We start from the raw sequence: 17,946 nt of genomic DNA on the forward strand, positions 1-17,946 counted from the left end.
TGTTTGTGATGTCACTTGTGGCTCAGTGCCTGATAGGCCAGTGCTGGTCATGTGGGTGCAGTTTGTGTTTGTGATGTCACTTGTGGCTCAGTGCCTGATAGGCCAGTGCTGGTCATGTGGATAGAGTTTGTGGTTGTGATGTCACTTGTGGCTCAGTGCCTGATAGGCCAGTGCTGGTCATGTGGCTGCAGTTTGTGGTTGTGATGTCACTTGTGGCTCAGGGCCTGATAGGCCAGTGTTGGTCACATGGCTGCAGTTTGTGTTTGTGATGTCACTTGTGGCTCAGTGCCTGATAGGCCAGTGCTGGTCATGTGGCTGCAGTTTATATTTGTGATGTCACTTGTGGCTGAGTGCCTGATAGGCCAGTGCTGGTCATGTGGGTGCAGTTGGTGGTTGTGATGTCACTTGTGGCTCAGTGCCTGATAGGCCAATGCTTTTCATGTGGGTGCAGTTTGTGTTTGTGATGTCACTTGTGGCTCAGTGCCTGATAGGCCAATGCTGTTCATGTGGGTGCAGTTTGTGTTTGTGATGTCACTTGTGGCTCAGTGCCTGATAGGCCAGTGCTGGTGATGTGGGTGCTGGTTGTGATTGTGATGTCACTTGTGGCTCAGTACCTGATAGGCCAGTGTTGGTCACATGGCTGCAGTTTGTGTTTGTGATGTCACTTGTGGCTCAGTGCCTGATAGGCCAGTGCTGGTCCTGTGTGTGGAGTTTGTGTTTGTGATGTCACTTGTGGCTCAGAGCCTGATAGGCCAGTTTTGGTCACAAGGCTGCAGTTTGTGTTTGTGATGTCACTTGTGGCTGAGTTCCTGATAGGCCAGTGCTGGTCCTGTGTATGCAGTTTGTGGTTTTGATGTCACTTGTGGCTCAGTGCCTGATAGGCCAGTGCTGGTGATGTGGGTGGAGTTTGTGTTTGTGATGTCACTTGTGGCTCAGTGCCTGATAGGCCAGTGCTGGTGGTGTCACTGCAGTTTTTGTTTGTGATGTCACGTTTTGCTGAGTGCCTGATAGGCCAGTGCTGGTCACGTGGGTGCAGTTTGTGGTTGTGATGTCACTTGTGGCTGAGTGCCTGATAGGCCAGTGCTGGTGATGTGGGTGGAGTTTGTGGTTGTGATGTCACTTGTGGCTCAGTGCCTGATAGGCCAGTGCTGGTGATGTGGGTGCAGTTTGTGCTTGGGATGTCATTTGTGGCTCAGTGCCTGATAGGCCAGTGCTGGTCCTGTGGGTGCAGTTTGTGTTTGTGATGTCACTTGTGGCTCAGTGCGTGATAGGCCAGTGCTGTTGATGTGGGTGCTGGTTGTGTTTGTGAGGTCAGATTTGCCTGAGTGCCTGATAGGCCAGTGCTGGTCACGTGTGTGCAGTTTGTGGTTGTGATGTCACTTGTGGCTCAGTGCCTGATAGGCCAATGCTGATGATGTGGCTGCAATTTGTGTTTGTGATGTCACTTGTGACTGAGTGCCTTATAGGGCAGTGCTGGTTTACGTGGCTGCAGTTTGTCGTTGTGATGTCACTTGTGGCTCAGTGCCTGATAGGCCAGTGCTGGTGATGTGGGTGGAGTTTGTGGTTGTGATGTCACTTGTGGCTCAGTGCCTGATAGGCCAGTGCTGGTGATGTGGGTGGAGTTTGTGGTTGCGATGTCAGTTGTGGCTGAGTGCCTGATAGGCCAGTGCTCTTCATGTGTGTGTAGTTTTTTTTGTGATGTCCCTTGTGGCTCAGTGCCTGATAGGCCAGTGCTGGTCATGTGGGTGCAGTTTGTGGTTGTCAGGTCACTTGTGGCTGAGTGCCTGATAGGCCAGTGCTGGTCACATGGCTGCAGTTTGTGGTTGTGATGACACTTGTGGCTCAGTGCCTGATAGGCCAGTGCTGGTGATGTGGGTGCTGGTTGTGGTTGTGATGTCTGTTTTTGCTGAGTGCCTGATAGGCCAGTGCTTGTCCTGTGGGTGGAGTTCGTGTTTGTGATGTCCCCTGTGGCTCAGTGCCTGATAGGCCAGTGCTGGTGATGTGGGTGGAGTTTGTGTTTATGATGTCACTTGTGGCTCAGTGCCTGATAGGCCAGTGCTGGCGATGTGGGTGGAGTTTGTGTTTGTGATGTCACTTGTGGCTCAGTGCCTGATAGGCCAGTGCTGGTCACGTGGGTGCAGTTTGTTGTTGTGATGTCATTTGCGGATCAGTGCCTGATAGGCCAGTGCTGGTGATGTGGGTGGAGTTTGTGTTTGTGATGTCACTTGTGGCTCAGTGCCTGATAGGCCAATGCTGTTCATGTGGGTGCAGTTTGTGGTTGTGATGTCACTTGTGGCTCAGTGCCTGATAGGCCAGTGCTGGTCATGTGAGTGCAGTTTGTCGTTGTCAGGTCACTTGTGGCTGAGTGCCTGATAGGCCAGTGCTGGTGATGTGGCTGCAGTTTGTGGTTGTGATGTCACTTGTGGCTCAGTGCCTGATAGGCCAGTGCTGGTGATGTGGGTGCAGTTTGTGGTTGTGATGTCACTTGCGGCTCAGTGCCTGATAGGCCAGTGCTGGTGATGTGGGTGGAGTTTGTGGTTGTGATGTCACTTGTGGCTGAGTGCCTGATAGGCCAGTGCTGGTGATGTGGGTGGAGTTTGTGGTTGTGATGTCACTTGTGGCTGAGTGCCTGATAGGCCAGTGCTGGTGATGTGGGTGGAGTTTGTGGTTGTGATGTCACTTGTGGCTCAGTGCCTGATAGGCCAGTGCTGGTGATGTGGGTGGAGTTTGTGGTTGTGATGTCACTTGTGGCTGAGTGCCTGATAGGCCAGTGCTGGTGATGTGGGTGGAGTTTGTGTTTATGATGTCAGTTGTGGCTCAGTGTCTGATAGGCCAGTGCTGTTCATGTGGGTGCAGTTTGTGGTTGTGATGTCACTTGTGGCTCAGTGCCTGATAGGCCAGTGCTGGTCCTGTGTGTGCAGTTTGTGGTTTTGATGTCACTTGTGGCTCAGTGCCTGATAGGCCAGTGCTGGTCACGTGGGTGGAGTTTGTGTTTGTGATGTCACTTGTGGCTCAGTGCCTGATAGGCCAGTGCTGGACATGTGGGTGCAGTTTGTGTTTGTGATGTCACTTGTGGCTCAGGGCCTGATAGGCCAGTGTTGGTCACATGGCTGCAGTTTGTGCTTGGGATGTCACTTGTGGCTCAGTGCCTGATAGGCCAGTGCTGGTCCTGTGTGTGCAGTTTGTGGTTTTGATGTCACTTGTGGCTCAGTGCCTGATAGGCCAGTGCTGGTGATGTGGGTGGAGTTTGTGTTTGTGATGTCACTTGTGGCTCAGTGCCTGATAGGCCAGTGCTGGTCACGTGGGTGCAGTTTGTTGTTGTGATGTCATTTGCGGATCAGTGCCTGATAGGCCAGTGCTGGTGATGTGGGTGGAGTTTGTGTTTGTGATGTCACTTGTGGCTGAGTGCCTGATAGGCCAGTGCTGTTCACGTGGGTGCAGTTTGTGATTGTGATGTCACTTGTGGCTAAGTGCCTGATAGGCCAGTGCTGGTCATGTGGATAGAGTTTGTGTTTGTGATGTCACTTGTGGCTCAGTGCCTGATAGGCCAGTGCTGGTCCTGTGTGTGCAGTTTGTGTTTGTGATGTCACTTGTGGCTCAGGGACTGATAGGCCAGTGTTGGTCACATGGCTGCAGTTTGTGTTTGTGATGTCACTTGTGGCTGAGTGCCTGATAGGCCAGTGCTGGTGATGTGGGTGGAGTTTGTGGTTGTGATGTCACTTGTGGCTCAGTGCCTGATAGGCCAGTGCTGGTGATGTGGGTGCAGTTTGTGTTTGTGATGTCACTTGTGGCTCAGTGCCTGATAGGCCAGTGCTGGTCATGTGGGTGCAGTTTGTGGTTGTGATGTCACTTGTGGCTCAGGGCCTGATAGGCCAGTGTTGGTCACATGGCTGCAGTTTATGATTGTGATGTCACTTGTGGCTCAGTGCCTGATAGGCCAATGCTGATGATGTGGGTGCAGTTTGTGTTTGTGATGTCACTTGTGACTGAGTGCCTTATAGGGAAGTGCTGGTTTACGTGGCTGCAGTTTGTCGTTGTGATGTCACTTGTGGCTCAGTGCCTGATAGGCCAGTGCTCTTCATGTGTGTGTAGTTTTTTTTGTGATGTCCCTTGTGGCTCAGTGCCTGATAGGCCAGTGCTGGTCATGTGGGTGCAGTTTGTGGTTGTCAGGTCACTTGTGGCTGAGTGCCTGATAGGCCAGTGCTGGTCACATGGCTGCAGTTTGTGGTTGTGATGACACTTGTGGCTCAGTGCCTGATAGGCCAGTGCTGGTGATGTGGGTGCTGGTTGTGGTTGTGATGTCTGTTTTTGCTGAGTGCCTGATAGGCCAGTGCTTGTCCTGTGGGTGGAGTTCGTGTTTGTGATGTCCCCTGTGGCTCAGTGCCTGATAGGCCAGTGCTGGTGATGTGGGTGGAGTTTGTGTTTATGATGTCACTTGTGGCTCAGTGCCTGATAGGCCAGTGCTGGCGATGTGGGTGGAGTTTGTGTTTGTGATGTCACTTGTGGCTCAGTGCCTGATAGGCCAGTGCTGGTCACGTGGGTGCAGTTTGTTGTTGTGATGTCATTTGCGGATCAGTGCCTGATAGGCCAGTGCTGGTGATGTGGGTGGAGTTTGTGTTTGTGATGTCACTTGTGGCTCAGTGCCTGATAGGCCAATGCTGTTCATGTGGGTGCAGTTTGTGGTTGTGATGTCACTTGTGGCTCAGTGCCTGATAGGCCAGTGCTGGTCATGTGGGTGCAGTTTGTCGTTGTCAGGTCACTTGTGGCTGAGTGCCTGATAGGCCAGTGCTGGTGATGTGGCTGCAGTTTGTGGTTGTGATGTCACTTGTGGCTCAGTGCCTGATAGGCCAGTGCTGGTGATGTGGGTGGAGTTTGTGGTTGTGATGTCACTTGTGGCTCAGTGCCTGATAGGCCAGTGCTGGTCCTGTGTGTGCAGTTTGTGGTTTTGATGTCACTTGTGGCTCAGTGCCTGATAGGCCAGTGCTGGTCATGTGGCTGCAGTTTATATTTGTGATGTCACTTGTGGCTGAGTGCCTGATAGGCCAGTGCTGGTCATGTGGCTGCAGTTTGTGTTTGTGATGTCATTTGCGGATCAGTGCCTGATAGGCCAGTGCTGGTCCTGTGTGTGCAGTTTGTGGTTTTGATGTCACTTGTGGCTCAGTGCCTGATAGGCCAGTGCTGGTCACGTGGGTGGAGTTTGTGTTTGTGATGTCACTTGTGGCTCAGTGCCTGATAGGCCAGTGCTGGACATGTGGGTGCAGTTTGTGTTTGTGATGTCACTTGTGGCTCAGGGCCTGATAGGCCAGTGTTGGTCACATGGCTGCAGTTTGTGCTTGGGATGTCACTTGTGGCTCAGTGCCTGATAGGCCAGTGCTGGTCCTGTGTGTGCAGTTTGTGGTTTTGATGTCACTTGTGGCTCAGTGCCTGATAGGCCAGTGCTGGTGATGTGGGTGGAGTTTGTGTTTGTGATGTCAGTTGTGGCTCAGTGCCTGATAGGCCAGTGCTGGTCACGTGGGTGCAGTTTGTTGTTGTGATGTCATTTGCGGATCAGTGCCTGATAGGCCAGTGCTGGTGATGTGGGTGGAGTTTGTGTTTGTGATGTCACTTGTGGCTGAGTGCCTGATAGGCCAGTGCTGTTCACGTGGGTGCAGTTTGTGATTGTGATGTCACTTGTGGCTAAGTGCCTGATAGGCCAGTGCTGGTCATGTGGATAGAGTTTGTGTTTGTGATGTCACTTGTGGCTCAGTGCCTGATAGGCCAGTGCTGGTCCTGTGTGTGCAGTTTGTGTTTGTGATGTCACTTGTGGCTCAGGGACTGATAGGCCAGTGTTGGTCACATGGCTGCAGTTTGTGTTTGTGATGTCACTTGTGGCTGAGTGCCTGATAGGCCAGTGCTGGTGATGTGGGTGGAGTTTGTGGTTGTGATGTCACTTGTGGCTCAGTGCCTGATAGGCCAGTGCTGGTGATGTGGGTGCAGTTTGTGTTTGTGATGTCACTTGTGGCTCAGTGCCTGATAGGCCAGTGCTGGTCATGTGGGTGCAGTTTGTGGTTGTGATGTCACTTGTGGCTCAGGGCCTGATAGGCCAGTGTTGGTCACATGGCTGCAGTTTATGATTGTGATGTCACTTGTGGCTCAGTGCCTGATAGGCCAATGCTGATGATGTGGCTGCAGTTTGTGTTTGTGATGTCACTTGTGACTGAGTGCCTTATAGGGAAGTGCTGGTTTACGTGGCTGCAGTTTGTCGTTGTGATGTCACTTGTGGCTCAGTGCCTGATAGGCCAGTGCTCTTCATGTGTGTGTAGTTTTTTTTGTGATGTCCCTTGTGGCTCAGTGCCTGATAGGCCAGTGCTGGTCATGTGGGTGCAGTTTGTGGTTGTCAGGTCACTTGTGGCTGAGTGCCTGATAGGCCAGTGCTGGTCACATGGCTGCAGTTTGTGGTTGTGATGACACTTGTGGCTCAGTGCCTGATAGGCCAGTGCTGGTGATGTGGGTGCTGGTTGTGGTTGTGATGTCTGTTTTTGCTGAGTGCCTGATAGGCCAGTGCTTGTCCTGTGGGTGGAGTTCGTGTTTGTGATGTCCCCTGTGGCTCAGTGCCTGATAGGCCAGTGCTGGTGATGTGGGTGGAGTTTGTGTTTGTGATGTCACTTGTGGCTCAGTGCCTGATAGGCCAGTGCTGGTCACGTGGGTGCAGTTTGTTGTTGTGATGTCATTTGCGGATCAGTGCCTGATAGGCCAGTGCTGGTGATGTGGGTGGAGTTTGTGTTTGTGATGTCACTTGTGGCTCAGTGCCTGATAGGCCAGTGCTGGTCCTGTGGGTGCAGTTTGTGATTGTGATGTCACTTGTGGCTCAGTGCCTGATAGGCCGGTGCTGGTCATGTGGATAGAGTTTGTGTTTGTGATGTCACTTGTGGCTCAGTGCCTGATAGGCCAGTGCTGGTCACGTGGGTGCAGTTTGTTGTTGTGATGTCATTTGCGGATCAGTGCCTGATAGGCCAGTGCTGGTCCTGTGGGTGCAGTTTGTGGTTGTGATGTCACTTGTGGCTGAGTGCCTGATAGGCCAGTGCTGGTCCTGTTTGTGCAGTTTGTGGTTGTGATGTCACTTGTGGCTCAGGGCCTGATAGGCCAGTGCTGGTGATGTGGGTGGAGTGTGTTTATGATGTCACTTGTGGCTCAGTGCCTGATAGGCCAGTGCTGGGGATGTGGGTGGAGTTTGTGTTTGTGATGTCACTTGTGGCTGAGTGCCTGATAGGCCAGTGCTGGTCCTGTGTGTGCAGTTTGTGGTTGTGATGTCACTTGTGGCTCAGTGCCTGATAGGCCAGTGCTGGTCATGTGGATAGAGTTTCTGGTTGTGATTTCACTTGTGGCTCAGTGCCTGATAGGCCAGTGCTGGTCATGTGGCTGCAGTTTGTGTTTATGATGTCACTTGTGGCTCAGTGCCTGATAGGCCAGTGCTGGTCATGTGGGTGCAGTTTGTGGTTGTGATGTCACTTGTGGCTCAGTGCCTGATAGGCCAATGCTGTTCATGTGGGTGCAGTTTGTGTTTGTGATGTCACTTGTGGCTCAGTGCCTGATAGGCCAGTGCTGGTGATGTGGCTGCAGTTTGTGGTTGTGATGTCACTTGTGGCTCAGGGCCTGATAGGCCAGTGCTGGTGATGTGGCTGCAGTTTGTGGTTGTGATGTCACTTGTGGCTCAGTGCCTGATAGGCCAGTGCTGGTCCTGTGTGTGCAGTTTGTGGTTTTGATGTCACTTGTGGCTCAGTGCCTGATAGGCCAGTGCTGGACATGTGGGTGCAGTTTGTGGTTGTGATGTCACTTGTGGCTCAGTGCCTGATAGGCCAGTGCTGGTCATGTGGGTGCAGTTTGTGTTTGTGATGTCACTTGTGGCTCAGGGCCTGATAGGCCAGTGTTGGTCACATGGCTGCAGTTTGTGGTTGTGATGTCACTTGTGGCTCAGTGCCTGATAGGCCAGTGCTGGTCCTGTGTGTGCAGTTTGTGGTTTTGATGTCACTTGTGGCTCAGTGCCTGATAGGCCAGTGCTGGTGATGTGGGTGGAGTTTGTGTTTGTGATGTCACTTGTGGCTCAGTGCCTGATAGGCCAGTGCTGGTCACGTGGGTGCAGTTTGTTGTTGTGATGTCATTTGCGGATCAGTGCCTGATAGGCCAGTGCTGGTCACGTGGGTGGAGTTTGTGTTTGTGATGTCACTTGTGGCTCAGTGCCTGATAGGCCAGTGCTGGTCATGTGGGTGCAGTTTGTGTTTGTGATGTCACTTGTGGCTCAGTGCCTGATAGGCCAGTGCTGGTCATGTGGATAGAGTTTGTGGTTGTGATGTCACTTGTGGCTCAGTGCCTGATAGGCCAGTGCTGGTCATGTGGCTGCAGTTTGTGGTTGTGATGTCACTTGTGGCTCAGGGCCTGATAGGCCAGTGTTGGTCACATGGCTGCAGTTTGTGGTTGTGATGTCACTTGTGGCTCAGTGCCTGATAGGCCAGTGCTGGTCATGTGGCTGCAGTTTATATTTGTGATGTCACTTGTGGCTGAGTGCCTGATAGGCCAGTGCTGGTCATGTGGGTGCAGTTGGTGGTTGTGATGTCACTTGTGGCTCAGTGCCTGATAGGCCAATGCTTTTCATGTGGGTGCAGTTTGTGTTTGTGATGTCACTTGTGGCTCAGTGCCTGATAGGCCAATGCTGTTCATGTGGGTGCAGTTTGTGTTTGTGATGTCACTTGTGGCTCAGTGCCTGATAGGCCAGTGCTGGTGATGTGGGTGCTGGTTGTGATTGTGATGTCACTTGTGGCTCAGTACCTGATAGGCCAGTGTTGGTCACATGGCTGCAGTTTGTGTTTGTGATGTCACTTGTGGCTCAGTGCCTGATAGGCCAGTGCTGGTCCTCTGTGTGGAGTTTGTGTTTGTGATGTCACTTGTGGCTCAGAGCCTGATAGGCCAGTTTTGGTCACAAGGCTGCAGTTTGTGTTTGTGATGTCACTTGTGGCTGAGTTCCTGATAGGCCAGTGCTGGTCATGTGGCTGCAGTTTGTGTTTGTGATGTCACTTGTGGCTCAGTGCCTGATAGGCCAGTGCTGGTCCTGTGTATGCAGTTTGTGGTTTTGATGTCACTTGTGGCTCAGTGCCTGATAGGCCAGTGCTGGTGATGTGGGTGGAGTTTGTGTTTGTGATGTCACTTGTGGCTCAGAGCCTGATAGGCCAGTGCTGGTGGTGTCACTGCAGTTTTTGTTTGTGATGTCACGTTTTGCTGAGTGCCTGATAGGCCAGTGCTGGTCACGTGGGTGCAGTTTGTGGTTGTGATGTCACTTGTGGCTGAGTGCCTGATAGGCCAGTGCTGGTGATGTGGGTGGAGTTTGTGGTTGTGATGTCACTTGTGGCTCAGTGCCTGATAGGCCAGTGCTGGTGATGTGGGTGCAGTTTGTGCTTGGGATGTCATTTGTGGCTCAGTGCCTGATAGGCCAGTGCTGGTCCTGTGGGTGCAGTTTGTGTTTGTGATGTCACTTGTGGCTCAGTGCGTGATAGGCCAGTGCTGTTGATGTGGGTGCTGGTTGTGTTTGTGAGGTCAGATTTGCCTGAGTGCCTGATAGGCCAGTGCTGGTCACGTGTGTGCAGTTTGTGGTTGTGATGTCACTTGTGGCTCAGTGCCTGATAGGCCAATGCTGATGATGTGGCTGCAATTTGTGTTTGTGATGTCACTTGTGACTGAGTGCCTTATAGGGCAGTGCTGGTTTACGTGGCTGCAGTTTGTCGTTGTGATGTCACTTGTGGCTCAGTGCCTGATAGGCCAGTGCTGGTGATGTGGGTGGAGTTTGTGGTTGTGATGTCACTTGTGGCTCAGTGCCTGATAGGCCAGTGCTGGTGATGTGGGTGGAGTTTGTGGTTGCGATGTCAGTTGTGGCTGAGTGCCTGATAGGCCAGTGCTCTTCATGTGTGTGTAGTTTTTTTTGTGATGTCCCTTGTGGCTCAGTGCCTGATAGGCCAGTGCTGGTCATGTGGGTGCAGTTTGTGGTTGTCAGGTCACTTGTGGCTGAGTGCCTGATAGGCCAGTGCTGGTCACATGGCTGCAGTTTGTGGTTGTGATGACACTTGTGGCTCAGTGCCTGATAGGCCAGTGCTGGTGATGTGGGTGCTGGTTGTGGTTGTGATGTCTGTTTTTGCTGAGTGCCTGATAGGCCAGTGCTTGTCCTGTGGGTGGAGTTCGTGTTTGTGATGTCCCCTGTGGCTCAGTGCCTGATAGGCCAGTGCTGGTGATGTGGGTGGAGTTTGTGTTTATGATGTCACTTGTGGCTCAGTGCCTGATAGGCCAGTGCTGGCGATGTGGGTGGAGTTTGTGTTTGTGATGTCACTTGTGGCTCAGTGCCTGATAGGCCAGTGCTGGTCACGTGGGTGCAGTTTGTTGTTGTGATGTCATTTGCGGATCAGTGCCTGATAGGCCAGTGCTGGTGATGTGGGTGGAGTTTGTGTTTGTGATGTCACTTGTGGCTCAGTGCCTGATAGGCCAATGCTGTTCATGTGGGTGCAGTTTGTGGTTGTGATGTCACTTGTGGCTCAGTGCCTGATAGGCCAGTGCTGGTCATGTGAGTGCAGTTTGTCGTTGTCAGGTCACTTGTGGCTGAGTGCCTGATAGGCCAGTGCTGGTGATGTGGCTGCAGTTTGTGGTTGTGATGTCACTTGTGGCTCAGTGCCTGATAGGCCAGTGCTGGTGATGTGGGTGCAGTTTGTGGTTGTGATGTCACTTGCGGCTCAGTGCCTGATAGGCCAGTGCTGGTGATGTGGGTGGAGTTTGTGGTTGTGATGTCACTTGTGGCTGAGTGCCTGATAGGCCAGTGCTGGTGATGTGGGTGGAGTTTGTGGTTGTGATGTCACTTGTAGCTCAGTGCCTGATAGGCCAGTGCTGGTGATGTGGGTGGAGTTTGTGGTTGTGATGTCACTTGTGGCTGAGTGCCTGATAGGCCAGTGCTGGTGATGTGGGTGGAGTTTGTGTTTATGATGTCAGTTGTGGCTCAGTGTCTGATAGGCCAGTGCTGTTCATGTGGGTGCAGTTTGTGGTTGTGATGTCACTTGTGGCTCAGTGCCTGATAGGCCAGTGCTGGTCCTGTGTGTGCAGTTTGTGGTTTTGATGTCACTTGTGGCTCAGTGCCTGATAGGCCAGTGCTGGTCATGTGGCTGCAGTTTATATTTGTGATGTCACTTGTGGCTGAGTGCCTGATAGGCCAGTGCTGGTCATGTGGCTGCAGTTTGTGTTTGTGATGTCATTTGCGGATCAGTGCCTGATAGGCCAGTGCTGGTCCTGTGTGTGCAGTTTGTGGTTTTGATGTCACTTGTGGCTCAGTGCCTGATAGGCCAGTGCTGGTGATGTGGGTGGAGTTTGTGTTTGTGATGTCACTTGTGGCTCAGTGCCTGATAGGCCAATGCTGGACATGTGGGTGCAGTTTGTGTTTGTGATGTCACTTGTGGCTCAGGGCCTGATAGGCCAGTGTTGGTCACATGGCTGCAGTTTGTGCTTGGGATGTCACTTGTGGCTTAGTGCCTGATAGGCCAGTGCTGGTCCTGTGTGTGCAGTTTGTGGTTTTGATGTCACTTGTGGCTCAGTGCCTGATAGGCCAGTGCTGGTGATGTGGGTGGAGTTTGTGTTTGTGATGTCAGTTGTGGCTCAGTGCCTGATAGGCCAGTGCTGGTCACGTGGGTGCAGTTTGTTGTTGTGATGTCATTTGCGGATCAGTGCCTGATAGGCCAGTGCTGGTCCTGTGTGTGCAGTTTGTGTTTGTGATGTCACTTGTGGCTCAGGGACTGATAGGCCAGTGTTGGTCACATGGCTGCAGTTTGTGTTTGTGATGTCACTTGTGGCTGAGTGCCTGATAGGCCAGTGCTGGTGATGTGGGTGGAGTTTGTGGTTGTGATGTCACTTGTGGCTCAGTGCCTGATAGGCCAGTGCTGGTGATGTGGGTGCAGTTTGTGTTTGTGATGTCACTTGTGGCTCAGTGCCTGATAGGCCAGTGCTGGTCATGTGGGTGCAGTTTGTGGTTGTGATGTCACTTGTGGCTCTGGGCCTGATAGGCCAGTGTTGGTCACATGGCTGCAGTTTATGATTGTGATGTCACTTGTGGCTCAGTGCCTGATAGGCCAATGCTGATGATGTGGCTGCAGTTTGTGTTTGTGATGTCACTTGTGACTGAGTGCCTTATAGGGAAGTGCTGATTTACGTGGCTGCAGTTTGTCGTTGTGATGTCACTTGTGGCTCAGTGCCTGATAGGCCAGTGCTCTTCATGTGTGTGTAGTTTTTTTTGTGATGTCCCTTGTGGCTCAGTGCCTGATAGGCCAGTGCTGGTCATGTGGGTGCAGTTTGTGGTTGTCAGGTCACTTGTGGCTGAGTGCCTGATAGGCCAGTGCTGGTCACATGGCTGCAGTTTGTGGTTGTGATGACACTTGTGGCTCAGTGCCTGATAGGCCAGTGCTGGTGATGTGGGTGCTGGTTGTGGTTGTGATGTCTGTTTTTGCTGAGTGCCTGATAGGCCAGTGCTTGTCCTGTGGGTGGAGTTCGTGTTTGTGATGTCCCCTGTGGCTCAGTGCCTGATAGGCCAGTGCTGGTGATGTGGGTGGAGTTTGTGTTTATGATGTCACTTGTGGCTCAGTGCCTGATAGGCCAGTGCTGGCGATGTGGGTGGAGTTTGTGTTTGTGATGTCACTTGTGGCTCAGTGCCTGATAGGCCAGTGCTGGTCACGTGGGTGCAGTTTGTTGTTGTGATGTCATTTGCGGATCAGTGCCTGATAGGCCAGTGCTGGTGATGTGGGTGGAGTTTGTGTTTGTGATGTCACTTGTGGCTCAGTGCCTGATAGGCCAATGCTGTTCATGTGGGTGCAGTTTGTGGTTGTGATGTCACTTGTGGCTCAGTGCCTGATAGGCCAGTGCTGGTCATGTGGGTGCAGTTTGTGGTTGTCAGGTCACTTGTGGCTGAGTGCCTGATAGGCCAGTGCTGGTGATGTGGGTGCAGTTTGTGGTTGTGATGTCACTTGTGGCTCAGTGCCTGATAGGCCAGTGCTGGTGATGTGGCTGCAGTTTGTGGTTGTGATGTCACTTGTGGCTCAGTGCCTGATAGGCCAGTGCTGGTCACGTGGGTGCAGTTTGTGTTTGTGATGTCACTTGTGGCTCAGTGCCTGATAGGCCAGTGCTGGTGATGTGGCTGCAGTTTGTGGTTGTGATGTCACTTGTGGCTGAGTTCCTGATAGGCCAGTGCTGGTCATGTGGGTGCAGTTTGTGTTTGTGATGTCACTTGTGGCTCAGTGCCTGATAGGGCAATGCTGTTCATGTGGGTGCAGTTTGTGTTTGTGATGTCACTTGTGGCTCAGTGCCTGATAGGCCAGTGTTGGTCACATGGCTGCAGTTTGTGTTTGTGATGTCACTTGTGGCTCAGAGCCTGATAGGCCAGTGTTGGTCACAAGGCTGCAGTTTGTGTTTGTGATGTCACTTGTGGCTGAGTTCCTGATAGGCCAGTGCTGGTCATGTGGCTGCAGTTTGTGTTTGTGATGTCACTTGTGGCTCAGTGCCTGATAGGCCAGTGCTGGTCCTGTGTGTGCAGTTTGTGGTTTTGATGTCACTTGTGGCTCAGTGCCTGATAGGCCAGTGCTGGTGATGTGGGTGGAGTTTGTGTTTGTGATGTCACTTGTGGCTCAGTGCCTGATAGGCCAGTGCTGGTGGTGTCACTGCAGTTTTTGTTTGTGATGTCACGTTTTGCTGAGTGCCTGATAGGCCAGTGCTGGTCACGTGGGTGCAGTTTGTGGTTGTGATGTCACTTGTGGCTGAGTGCCTGATAGGCCAGTGCTGGTGATGTGGGTGGAGTTTGTGTTTGTGATGTCACTTGTGGCTCAGTGCCTGATAGGCCAGTGCTGGTGATGTGGGTGCAGTTTGTGCTTGGGATGTCATTTGTGGCTCAGTGCCTGATAGGCCAGTGCTGGTCCTGTGGGTGCAGTTTGTGGTTGTGATGTCACTTGTGGCTCAGTGCGTGATAGGCCAGTGCTGTTGATGTGGGTGCTGGTTGTGTTTGTGAGGTCAGATTTGCCTGAGTGCCTGATAGGCCAGTGCTGGTCACGTGTGTGCAGTTTGTGGTTGTGATGTCACTTGTGGCTCAGTGCCTGATAGGCCAATGCTGATGATGTGGCTGCAGTTTGTGTTTGTGATGTCACTTGTGACTGAGTGCCTTATAGGGAAGTGCTGGTTTACGTGGCTGCAGGTTGTCGTTGTGATGTCACTTGTGGCTCAGTGCCTGATAGGCCAGTGCTGGTGATGTGGGTGGAGTTTGTGGTTGTGATGTCACTTGTGGCTCAGTGCCTGATAGGCCAGTGCTGGTGATGTGGGTGGAGTTTGTGGTTGCGATGTCAGTTGTGGCTGAGTGCCTGATAGGCCAGTGCTCTTCATGTGTGTGTAGTTTTTTTTGTGATGTCCCTTGTGGCTCAGTGCCTGATAGGCCAGTGCTGGTCATGTGGGTGCAGTTTGTGGTTGTCAGGTCACTTGTGGCTGAGTGCCTGATAGGCCAGTGCTGGTCACATGGCTGCAGTTTGTGGTTGTGATGACACTTGTGGCTCAGTGCCTGATAGGCCAGTGCTGGTGATGTGGGTGCTGGTTGTGGTTGTGATGTCTGTTTTTGCTGAGTGCCTGATAGGCCAGTGCTTGTCCTGTGGGTGGAGTTCGTGTTTGTGATGTCCCCTGTGGCTCAGTGCCTGATAGGCCAGTGCTGGTGATGTGGGTGGATTTTGTGTTTATGATGTCACTTGTGGCTCAGTGCCTGATAGGCCAGTGCTGGCGATGTGGGTGGAGTTTGTGTTTGTGATGTCACTTGTGGCTCAGTGCCTGATAGGCCAGTGCTGGTCACGTGGGTGCAGTTTGTTGTTGTGATGTCATTTGCGGATCAGTGCCTGATAGGCCATTGCTGGTGATGTGGGTGGAGTTTGTGTTTGTGATGTCACTTGTGGCTCAGTGCCTGATAGGCCAATGCTGTTCATGTGGGTGCAGTTTGTGGTTGTGATGTCACTTGTGGCTCAGTGCCTGATAGGCCAGTGCTGGTCATGTGGGTGCAGTTTGTCGTTGTCAGGTCACTTGTGGCTGAGTGCCTGATAGGCCAGTGCTGGTGATGTGGGTGGAGTTAGTGGTTGTGATGTCACTTGTGGCTCAGTGCCTGATAGGCCAGTGCTGGTGATGTGGCTGCAGTTTGTGGTTGTGATGTCACTTGTGGCTCAGTGCCTGATAGGCCAGTGCTGGTGATGTGGCTGCAGTTTGTGTTTGTGATGTCACTTGTGGCTCAGTGCCTGATAGGCCAGTGCTGGTGATGTGGCTGCAGTTTGTGGTTGTGATGTCACTTGTGGCTCAGTGCCTGATAGGCCAGTGCTGGACATGTGGCTGCAGTTTGTGGTTGTGATGTCACTTGTGGCTCAGTGCCTGATAGGCCAGTGCTGGTGATGTGGGTGCAGTTTGTGGTTGTGATGTCACTTGTGGCTCAGTGCCTGATAGGCCAGTGCTGGTGATGTGGGTGGAGTTTGTGTTTATGATGTCAGTTGTGGCTCAGTGTCTGATAGGCCAGTGCTGTTCATGTGGGTGCAGTTTGTGGTTGTGATGTCACTTGTGGCTCAGTGCCTGATAGGCCAGTGCTGGTGATGTGGGTGGAGTTTGTGTTTGTGATGTAACTTGTGGCTCAGTGCCTGATAGGCCAGTGCTGGTGATGTGGGTGCAGTTTGTTGTTGTGATGTCATTTGCGGATCAGTGCCTGATAGGCCAGTGTTGGTCACATGGCTGCAGTTTGTGTTTGTGATGTCACTTGTGGCTCAGTGCCTGATAGGCCAGTGCTGGTCATGTGTGTGGAGTTTGTGGTTGTGATGTCACTTGTGGCTCAGAGCCTGATAGGCCAGTGTTGGTCACAAGGCTGCAGTTTGTGATTGTGATGTCACTTGTGGCTGAGTGCCTGATAGGCCAGTGCTGGTCACGTGGGTGGAGTTTGTGTTTGTGATGTCACTTGTGGCTCAGTGCCTGATAGGCCAGTGCTGGTCACGTGTGTGCAGTTTGTGGTTGTGATGTCACTTGTGGCTCAGTGCCTGATAGGCCAATGCTGTTCATGTGGGTGCAGTTTGTGTTTGTGATGTCACTTGTGGCTCAGTGCCTGATAGGCCAGTGCTGGTCATGTGGCTGCAGTTTATATTTGTGATGTCACTTGTGGCTCAGTGCCTGATAGGCCAGTGCTGGTGATGTGGCTGCAGTTTGTGGTTGTGATGTCACTTGTGGCTCAGGGCCTGATAGGCCAGTGCTGGTGATGTGGGTGCAGTTTGTGTTTGTGATGTCACTTGTGGCTCAGTGCCTGATAGGCCAGTGCTGGTCCTGTGTGTGCAGTTTGTGGTTTTGATGTCACTTGTGGCTCAGTGCCTGATAGGCCAGTGCTGGACATGTGGGTGCAGTTTGTGTTTGTGATGTCACTTGTGGCTCAGTGCCTGATAGGCCAGTGTTGGTCACATGGCTGCAGTTTGTGTTTGTGATGTCATTTGCGGATCAGTGCCTGATAGGCCAGTGCTGGTGATGTGGCTGCAGTTTGTGTTTGTGATGTCACTTGTGGCTCAGTGCCTGATAGGCCAGTGCTGGTCATGTGGGTGCAGTTTGTGTTTGTGATGTCACTTGTGGCTCAGGGCCTGATAGGCCAGTGTTGGTCACATGGCTGCAGTTTGTGCTTGGGATGTCACTTGTGGCTCAGTGCCTGATAGGCCAGTGCTGGTCATGTGGCTGCAGTTTGTGGTTGTGATTTCACTTGTGGCTCAGTGCCTGATAGGCCAGTGCTGGTCATGTGGGTGCAGTTTGTGGTTGTGATGTCACTTGTGGCTCAGGGCCTGATAGGCCAGTGTTGGTCACATGGCTGCAGTTTGTGTTTGTGATGTCACTTGTGGCTCAGTGCCTGATAGGCCAGTGCTGGTCATGTGGCTGCAGTTTATATTTGTGATGTCACTTGTGGCTGAGTGCCTGATAGGCCAGTGCTGGTCATGTGGGTGCAGTTGGTGTTTGTGATGTCACTTGTGGCTCAGTGCCTGATAGGCCAATGCTGTTCATGTGGGTGGAGTTTGTGTTTGTGATGTCACTTGTGGCTCAGTGCCTGATAGGCCAGTGCTGGTCACGTGGGTGCAGTTTGTGTTTGTGATGTCACTTGTGGCTCAGTGCCTGATAGGCCAGTGCTGGTGATGTGGGTGCTGGTTGTGATTGTGATGTCACTTGTGGCTCAGTACCTGATAGGCCAGTGTTGGTCACATGGCTGCAGTTTGTGGTTGTGATGTCACTTGTGGCTGAGTGCCTGAGAGGCCAGTGCTGGTCACGTGGGTGCAGTTTGTGGTTGTGATGTCACTTGTGGTTCAGTGCCTGATAGGCCAGTGCTGGTGTTGTGGCTGCAGTTTGTGGTTGTGATGTCACTTGTGGCTCAGTGCCTGATAGGCCAGTGCTGGTGATGTGGGTGCAGTTTGTGGTTGTGATGTCACTTGTGGCTCAGGGCCTGATAGGCCAGTGCTGGTGATGTGGGTGGAGTGTGTTTATGATGTCACTTGTGGCTCAGTGCCTGATAGGCCAGTGCTGGGGATGTGGGTGGAGTTTGTGTTTGTGATGTCACTTGTGGCTCAGTGCCTGATAGGCCGGTGCTGGTCCTGTGTGTGCAGTTTGTGTTTGTGATGTCACTTGTGGCTCAGTGCCTGATAGGCCAGTGCTGGTCATGTGGATAGAGTTTCTGGTTGTGATTTCACTTGTGGCTGAGTGCCTGATAGGCCAGTGCTGGTCATGTGGCTGCAGTTTGTGTTTGTGATGTCACTTGTGGCTCAGTGCCTGATAGGCCAGTGCTGGTCATGTGGCTGCAGTTTGTGTTTGTGATGTCACTTGTGGCTCAGTGCCTGATAGGCCAATGCTGTTCATGTGGGTGGAGTTTGTGTTTGTGAT

The sequence above is a fragment of the Apteryx mantelli genome, chromosome 10 (genome assembly GCF_036417845.1).
Source record: "Apteryx mantelli isolate bAptMan1 chromosome 10, bAptMan1.hap1, whole genome shotgun sequence".
Lineage (NCBI taxonomy): Eukaryota > Metazoa > Chordata > Aves > Apterygiformes > Apterygidae > Apteryx > Apteryx mantelli.